Below are 9913 nucleotides of genomic sequence, written 5' to 3'. Positions count from 1 at the left end.
CCCACCACAAGAGCACAGTTTGAAAATTACTCAGTCTTAGGGCCCCCTCCACGGTGGTCTGCAAAGTTTCTAGGTGCTGCCCCACTGGCAGATGATCCATTTCTTCTCCTCCTCGGGCTTCAGCAGCTCCAGGCAGCGGCCTCTGCAGCAGCAGCAGCTCCAGGAACTCCAGGTAGTAGTCCAGGCTGGCAGAATGGACCCCTCTCAGGTGGTGGTGCTGGTGGTGGTATCCACAACAGCAGTGGCTGGGGTCCCTCACTCCTCCTCTCTGGGGAGTGGGCTAGAACCCCCCCCCCCGGGCTGCAGTTGCAGCAGTAGCAGCACCCAAGAGTGGGGGGTCCAGCAGCCAAGTTGCAGAGAATGGGGGTTGTCTGGCCCAGCCAGGGGAGCAGCTGGAGCAGCAGGGAGAGCTTAGGGCCTAGCAGCAGGAGTAGCAGCTTCCCACTTCCCTCCAAGCTGGAAGGCTGTGGGAGAGCAGTGGGAGGGAGAGAGAGAGAGAGATTCGCTCCAGGCTAAACAAATCCCTGGTACCAAGGTAAGTGAATCCGGGGTTCTTTGCTCGGTGTCCCCGTCCGGTTTCCTTTATTTGACCTTTTGACCACACTCCTGTCCCTTTTCAGAGTAGCAGCCGTGTTAGTCTGTATTCGCAAAAAGAAAAGGAGTACTTGTGGCACCTTAGAAACTAACAAATTTATTAGAGCATAAGCTTTCGTGAGCTACAGCTCACTTCAACTCCTGTCCTTGTTATTTCATTAGTTGTCCCCCGAAATTAATTGGAATCTAGGTCCTGTGGATCCCCCTTCAAGGGTGGGGGGGATCTTTAGCAGTGGATGGGCTTTGCCCGCCCACTTCCTGGATCCCAAAAGGACAAGGTAAGTGAAATGGAAGCTGCTGCAGGTCAATTAAGACACCTGGGGCTAATTAAGAATTTTCCAGAAAGCAGGGAGAAGGCTACCTTGATTGGGACACTTGAAGCCAATCAGGGGCTGGCTGAAACTAGTTAAAAGCTTCCCAGTTAGTCAGGTGGGTTTGCATGTCAGGAGCTGTGGGAAGAAGTTGTGCGGTTGGAGAGGCTGAGTAGTACACACCATATCAGGCACAAGGAAGGAGGCCCTGAGGTAAGGGTGAAGTGGAGCTTGAGGAAGTGAGGGCTGCTGTGGGGGAAGTAGCCCAGGGAATTGCACATGTCATGTTTCTATAAGGTCAGCTACCCTAGCTGATACTATTCGTGTCCCTGGTCTGGAGCCCAGAGTAAAGGGTGGGCCTGGGCTCCCCCCCCCCCCCCGACCTTTGCCCCTTGTTTAATCGAGACTAGGAGAAAACAGAGACTGTGCAAGGAAGATTAACTTCTCCTCACCTCCCTTGCTGGCTTATGATGAAAATGGCTCAGTACACTCTGATCCTTGTCTCTAGAGAAAGAAGGGTTACGTGGAGGGTCACAGTGAGCCACTGAGGCTAGCGAAATCCACCAGGAAATGCAGGACCTACAGAGGCAAGGACAGAGCTTTGTCACACCACCTTATAGTCTACTCATCCAGCCCATAGTTCTTTAACTTGCTGGCAAGAATATTGTGAGAGACCATATCGAAAGCTTTGCTAAAGTCAAGGAATAACACATCCACTGCTTTCTCCTCATCCACAGAGACCATTATCTCATCACAGAAGGCAATTAGGTTAGTCAGACATGACTTGCCTTTGTGAATCCATGCTGACTGTTCCTGATCACTTTCCTCTCCTCTCTTCTAAGTGCTTCAAAATTGATTCCCTGAGGACCTGCTCCGTGATTTTTCCAGCGACTGAGGTGAGGCTGACTGGCCTGTAGTTCCCTGGATCCTCCTCCGTCCCCTTTTTCAAAGATGGGCACTACATTAGCCTTTTTCCAGTCATCCGGGACCTTCCTGGATCGCCAGGAGTTTTCTAAGATAATGGCCAATGGCTCTGCAATCACATCCATCAACTCCTTTAGTACCCTCGGATGCAGTGCATCTGGCCCATTGACTTGTGCTCATTCAGCTTTTCTAAATAGTGCTGAACCACTTCTTTCTCCACAGAGGGCTGATCATCTTCTCCCCATGCTGTACTGCCCAGTGGAGTAGTCTGGGAGCTGACCTTGCTCGTGAAGACAGAGGCAAAAAAAGCATTGAGTAGATTAGCTTTTTCCACATCCTCTGTCACCAGGTTGCCTCCCCCATTCAGTAAGGGGCCCACACTTTCCCTGGCCTTCTTGTTGTTGCTAACATACCTGTAGGAAACCCTTCTTGTTACTCTTAACATCCCTAGATAGCTGCAAGTCCAAGTGTGATTTGGCCTTCCTGATTTCACTCCTGCATGCCTGAGCAATATTTTTATATTTGGTCATTTGTCCAAGCTTCCACTTCTTGTAAGCTTCTTTTTTGTGTTTAAGATCAGCAAGGATTTAACTGTTAAGCCAAGCTGGTCACCTGCTATATTTACTATTCTTTCTACACATCGGGATGGTTTGTTCCTGCAACCTCAGTAAGGATTCTTTAAAATACAGCCAGCTCTCCTGGACTCCTTTCCCCCTTATGTTATTCTCCCAGGGGATCCTGCCCATCAGTTCCCTGAGGGAGTCAAAGTCTGCTTTTCTGAAGTCCAGGGTCCATATTCTGCTGCTTTCCTTTCTTCTTTGTATCAGGATCCTGAACTCTACCATCTCATGGTCACTGCCTCCCAGGTTCCCATCCACTTTTGCTTCCCCTACTAATTCTTCCCTGTTTGTGAGCAGCAGGTCAAGAAGAGCTCTGCCCCTAGTTGGTTCCTCCAGCACTTGCACAAGGAAATTGTCCCCTGCACTTTCCAAAAACTTCCTAGATTGTCTGTGCACCGCTGTATTGCTCTCCCAGCAGTATTGGGGTGATTGAAGTCCCCCTGAGAACCAGAACCTAGTAACTTCCATTAGTTGCCGGAAGAATGCCTCTTCGACCTCATCCCCCTGATCTGGTGGGCTATAGCAGACTCCCACCATGACATCACCCTTGTTGCTCACACTTCTAAACTTAATCCAGAGACTCTCAGGTTTTTCTGCAGTTTCAGTGGCATTTGGGGAGAAAGGAATTGGACGCCAAGTAATGTTCAAAGTAAAGGAACCCATTATCAAAATTCAGAATTGGGATAAAAACAATTAATTAGAAATAATTATCTATTAATTGCTTCTCATATGACTAATTCAGGAAAACAAAACCAAAAGATGGAATTGTGTACTGTTACTAATGGGATTGCATTCAGTTTACTAATGAGACTGAAAGTATAATTTATCAAGGATTCTTTTTCTAGTACATGATGGGATGTCCCAAAATAAACAATTCAACCGGACTTTGAAATAAACATTTATTTAAGTAATCAGAAGTGACAGAAGGAAACCAATAAACAGTTAATTCAAGAAGAATGATTCTAATTAGATGAACCAGATTTTAAAAAAAGGTAAATAAAGAGTGATACAATGTAGCAACTCCTAAAAGCAATCTCTTAACTAAAAACTTAAATTCTATAATAGAAAGTAAATTAAAACCAGATTGGTTAACTATATTGAGTGGAGTAGTGTTATAAAACTGGGTATAAAATTCTAAAACCTATGGACATTAACTATGAAATTTGTTTATTTTTCATAAGATATTAACCAAATCTACAGGTTTGCCCTAATTGAAATTAACATTAATTCTCTTAATGCTTAATAGTGAAGCACTATTAACAGAATTCAATAGCTCAACTTAAAGAACTAGGTCTGCTCTACATTTCAAAGTTAGACTTGATTTAAGTTGCCTTGCATAAACCTGGATCTGCATGTATCTGTACTGAAATTTGTCTCCCGGCTATGTAAGCAAGCAATTACAGTGATACAGGAATACCATCTCCTTGAATAGTGTTGAGCCATGGGTGACCTACTGTGGTTAATGCAGTGCAAGATGTGACCTATGTCAATCATAGACTCATAGAAGATAAGGGTTGGAAGAGACCTAAGGAGTTCATCTAGTCCAATCTCCTGCTCAAAGCAGGAACAACCTCAACTAAATCATCCCTTTGTCCAGCGCTTTGTCAAGCCAGGCCTTAAAAACCTTTAAGGACAGATTCCACCGCCACCCTAGATAATCAATTCCAGTACATCACCACCCTCCTGGTGACACAGTTTTTCCTAATATCAACGTAGATCTCTCCCACTGCAACTTGAGAGCATTGCTCCTTGTTCTGTCATCTGCCACCACTGAGAACAGCCTAGTTCCCTCCTCTTTGGAACCCGGCTTCAGGTAGTTGAAGGCTGCTATCAAATCCCCCCCCCCCCACTCTTCTCTTTTACAGACTAAATAATCCCAGTTCCCTCAGCCACTCCTCATAAATCATGTGCTGCAGCCCCCTGATAATTTTCATTGCCCTCTGCTGGACTCTCTCCAATTTGTCCACATCCTTTCTGTACTGTAGGGCCCAAAACTGGATGCAATACTCCAGTTTTGGCATCACCAATGCTGAATAGAGAGGAATAATCACTTCCCTTGATCTGCTGGCAATGCTTCTACTAATGCAGCCCAATATGCAGTTAGCCTTCTTGGCAACAAGGACACATTGTTGTTCATATCCAGCTTCTCATCCACTGTAATCCCCAGGTCCTTTTCTGCAGAACTGCTGCTTAGCCAATCGGTCCCGAGCCTGTAGCGGTGCATGGGATTCTTCCTTCCGAAATGCAGGACTTTGCTCTTGTCCTTGTTGAACCTCATCAGATTTCTTTTGGCCCAATCCTCCAATTTGTCTAGGTCACTCTGGACCCTATCCCTACCCTCCAGCATATCTACCACTCCCCCCAGTTTAGTGTCATCCTCAAACTTGCTGAGGGTGCAATCATCCCATCATCCAGATCATTAATGAAGATGTTGAACAAAACTGGCCCCAGGATCAAACACTGGGGTACTCCGTTTGATACTGGCTGCCAACTAACATCGAGCCATTGATCACTACCTGTTGAGCTTGTCAATCTAGACAGCTTTCTATCCACCTTATAGTCCATTTATCCAATCCGTACTTCTTTAACTTGCTGGCAAGAATACTGTGGGAGTCTGTATCAAACACTTTGCTAAAGTCAAGGTGTATCATGTCCCCCGCTTTCCCCATATCCACAGCGCCAGTTATCTCATCGTAGAAGGCAATCAGATTGGTCAGGTATGATTTGCCTTTTGTGAATCCATGTTGACTGTTCCTGATCAACTTCTTCTCCTCCAAGTGCTTCAAAATGGATTCCTTGAGGACCTGCTCTTTGATTTTTCTGGGGACTGAGGTAAGGCTGACAGGTCTGTAGTTTCCCGGATTCTCCTTCTTCCCTTTTTGAAAGATGGGTACTATATTTGCCTTTTTCCAATCATCTGGGACCTCCCCCGATCACCATGAGTTTTCAAAGATAATGGCCAATGGCTCTGCAATTACATCAGCCAACTCCCTCAGCACCCTCAGATGCATTGCATTTGGCTCCATGGACTTGTGTATGTCCAGCTTTTCTAAATAGTCCTTATTCTGTTCTTTCACCACTGAGGGCTACTCACCTCCACCTCATACTGTGCTGCCCAGTGCAGCAGTCTGGGAACTGACCTTGTCTGTGAAGAAGGAGGCAAAAAAGCATTGAGTATTTCAGCTTTTTCCACATCATGTCACTAGATTGCCTCCCCCAGTCAGTAAGGGTCCCTCACTTTCCCTGACCACCTTCTTGTTGCTAACATACCTGTAGAAACCCTTTTTGTTATCCTTCACATTCCTTGCTAGCTGCAACTCCAATTGCTTTGGCCTTCCTGATTGCTTGAGCATACAGGGATGTAATCTTTTCATATGCCTCCTTAGTCATCTGTCCAAGTTTTCACTTCTTGTAAGCTTCCTTTTTGTGTTTAAGCTCACCAAAGATTTCTGTTAAGCCAAGCTGGTCGCCTGCCATATTTGCTATTCTTGCTGCACATCGGGATGGTTTGTTCCTGTGCCCTCAATAAGGCTTCTTTAAAATACAGCCAGCACTCATGGACTCCTTTCCCCCTCATTAGCCTCCCAGGGGATCCTGCCCATCAATCCTAAGAGTCCTCCAACAGCTGTCCCACAATGCCCAACACTGACCTCTCTGGTGATAACTGTGAACTCCACTGTCCAGGGATCATGGAGACCAGAAGCCACACACAACCTTTTAAAACACCATGTATTTTTGATGTTTTTTTCTGATTGCCCAGTTTGGAAGCACACCTAGCAGGTAACTCTCCCTTGTTGTATGCAACTGCCCATGCTAATTACATACACTAGACATGCTCCTGCAAGGAGTAGACAAGAGGTATTGGAAATGGTCATGGCCCCGTTGCTGCAGTTCTTCCTGTGGGTCTGCAAATACCATCGCATAATTCATCATTCAAAGCTGTGCAGACTCCATGCTTTTGTCAAATATGGAGGATAGTGAAAGTGCTATGGGGGTAAACATGGCCCTAGCATCAAATAACCAAGGATATATTCAATGAAGTAACTCAATTAAAAACTATAATTTGACTTGATATTAAAACTTTTAAGCAAAAAATGAAATTGGACAAAACTAGGTATGTTGGATTGGACAATCGAGTTTAAATCAGTGTCAACTTAACAAAATTAGCAAAACCATTAATACTTTTCTTACTTTGTCTAAAGAAGTATTTTTAGGCAAGCATGATTCTTAAAGAAAATTCAGTCATATGATTATTACTGCTTGAAATTCAGCAGCATTTAGGCATGTCAATAGCTAAAAATGGTTAGAATAATACATACAAAAGCTGGGGTACATGAATCACCCAGTGTTATTATGCAATAGAGCACAGTTGATAGGTTTGGCTCCGATTTGGTGCAGTCAATAGACAATTTTACAAGTGTTCAAGTTCAGAAAGCAGTTTGTTTAACTTTAATTTGAATACAGTAACTCCTCACTTAAAGTTGTCCTGGTTAACATTGCTATGTTGCTGATCAATTAGGGAACATGCTCGTTTAAAGTTGTGCAATGCTCCCTTATGTTGTTCTGCAGCCACCTGCTTTGTCTACTTGCAGGAAGAACAGCCTGTTGGAGCAGGCTGGGGGGGGGGGCTTGGAACCAGGGTGGACCAGCAGCCCCCCCACTCCCCTAAGTTCCCTGTGCAGCAGCTGCCCAGCAGGCTACCAATTGCTGGCAGTTCAGCTGTCCCTCCCCCCACTGCCATGTGCTGCTCCTGCCCTCTGCCTTGGAGCTGCTCCCAGGAGCCTCCTGCTTGCTGTGCTGGAGATGGACGGGGAGAGGGGTGCTAATGTCAAGGTGTTCCCCTCCTCCCACCACTCCTGCTACACCCTACCCCCCAGCTTCTTTACCCCATCGGGCCATCTCCACAGAGCAGGTAGGGAGGGACACGACAGGGAGGGAGGGAGGGAGCTTGCTGATCTACTTAAAATGCAACGTACTTAGAGTGGAGTCAGCGTACTTAAAAGGAGCAATGCGCATCACACACACATACACACACACACACACACACACACACACACACACACACACAGTGTGTGTCTGTCTCTCTCTGCTATGCTGTCTCCCCTCCCTCCATTGGTGGTGTCTTGTAGAGTGTAAGGCTACATTAACAATATGTTAACGCTTGAGGGCTCAGCTGAGTGCTAGTTCATCATTTAGCAATAAGGCATTCCCTGGGAAATATCCCACCCTCTTCCACCCTCTGACTTCACCATCTCAACAAGCTTCACAATCATTATTTCTGTATACAGTATTAAATTGTTTAAAACTTATACCGTGTCTATATATGTGTCTATATATATATATATGTCTTTTTTTGTCTGGTGGGGAAAAAAAATTCCCAGGAACCTAATCCCCCCCGATTTACATTAATTCTTATGGGGAAATTGGATTTACTTAACATTTTGCTTAAAGTAGCATTTTTGAGGACCATAACTACAACATTAAGCAAGGAGTTACTGTACTTTGGTTGAGGTAGTGTTCTTAGAGTTGGTAGGTAGACATTGTATTGCAGGGAGATCCTGGTGTTTGAATTAATTGGCATAAGACAAAGATTGATTATTAAAAGTAATTATGTATACAAATGGGAAAACACGAATGTTCAAATATAGAAAAAGTACTATCACAAAGTACCTGGCTTTTGTTATTTAAAATAGACAAAGGAAAAATAGTAATTCTTTCACCAAGATTGGAATGAGGATAGTGTGAGGTGTAAGGTATTAACACATTAAATAACTCTCTAGTTAAAAACACAACATGACTGAAGTTGCCATAAAATTATTCTAAAGTTTAGAACACATAAAGATTTAAGTCAGATTTTGAAGTCAGAAGATAGCTTTTTTTCCTCACTCACACAGTGTAATATTACAAGAGGGAGAGATCTAAGAATGCTTCTCTTAGCAGGTAATTCTCATTCACACATGCAAAGACAGCACAGCTGCAGGGATGAGGGTAAGACACACGGCACAGCAAAATAGTGATTATACTAAGTTGCTAATTCTCAAAAACACTTAATGTTATGAATTAAATTGACATAGGACAACAAAACTAACCATCAAACAATGAATTTCCTCAAAGCTATGATAACACAGTAAGTACAGATGAGTTTTAGTTATGTATTCTTCAAACCAAAGATTGAAGGGTAGCTCATTTAAGCAGTAAATTAGTAAGGTAAGTGAAGCAAGCTCAGCACTATACACACAAGGCATGAACAATAAGTTGCAGTTATTTGCAGTGCAAGTACACAGTTTAAAGCAGCACTAAATCAGTTTTAGTTACAGACCAGATGCCAGCTCTTGCCAAGGCTGCAAGCATTAGCTAAGAACTGACAAACTCAGCGCTGAAGACCAGTCCAGTTCATCTGTATGTTAGTTTTGCTCAAAATAGGTATTAGTCTTGTAAGAATGTATTTAGTGTTTAGACTTTGTGAAATGCTTGTAAGTTGCTGTATGCATCACTTGTAATATTGGTATTCCAGGCTATAAGGAAATATGTAAGTTTTGCTTTATAACTTTGAAAATGTTTGCTCTGAACTTGTGAACCCAGTTGTGGACATATTCCCCCCAGCCTATCCAGGAGGATTATCAAAATTTAAATGGGCCATTATAAGACAAAAACTTTGTTAATTGTCCCATCCACTCATGGAGAAGTATGTACGGAAGCCTTGTCCCAGAGCTTTGAATGCTAGAAGAGGGAAATAAAAATAGTTGATGTGAAGATTTTTTCCTCTTTGCGTTTGACCTCTCACAGGGCCAGAGAAACCAAACTGAAACCAGAGATCCCCAGGGGTTATCTCCTGGGTCTGCCCTGAAAGATACTTTGAATTGACACACTGTCACTCTTAGGATTTAGATGGCAACTCCTTTGTCTGTATGTGTTCTCTTGCTTTAACCTGTCAATAACTCTCATTTCTTTTCCCTAGTTAATAAACCTTTAGATAGTCTATTACAGGACTGGCTACAGACACTGTCTTTCATGTAAGATCTAGGGTACCAATTGATCTGGGGTAAGTGACTGGGCTCTTGGGTCTGGAAGCTTATTTAAAATGTTACATATAAATCTACAACAATAGATGGGGAAGGAGGACAGGTCACTTGTTTAGGGTCTAGAACATGTAGGGACATAGAAACGCCTTTGTTTATTCCTCCTCTTAAAGCTGTACATTCCTCTTCAAGGTCATAAGACAACTTTTATATTGTTAGAAAAGTCTTGTTAACTCTGGATTCAGGAAAAAGGGTAATAAAACCATTTAAATCATTTCAGGGTTCAACTGTAAGTAACTTGGCCTAAAATCAGGCCTTGCTTATGTTTAAATGCAAGAATACAGGATTCAAGCGTGAGCTATTTCATTATATCGTGATGAACTTAACTTTTAAGGAAAAGCGTATGAAAATGGCATACTCAGGGAGTCAAAATCAGACATTTAGG

Source organism: Dermochelys coriacea, chromosome 14 (assembly GCF_009764565.3).
Source record: "Dermochelys coriacea isolate rDerCor1 chromosome 14, rDerCor1.pri.v4, whole genome shotgun sequence".
NCBI lineage: Eukaryota > Metazoa > Chordata > Testudines > Dermochelyidae > Dermochelys > Dermochelys coriacea.
The sequence above is the reverse complement of the archived record's forward strand: the minus strand, read 5'-3'. Positions refer to the sequence as shown.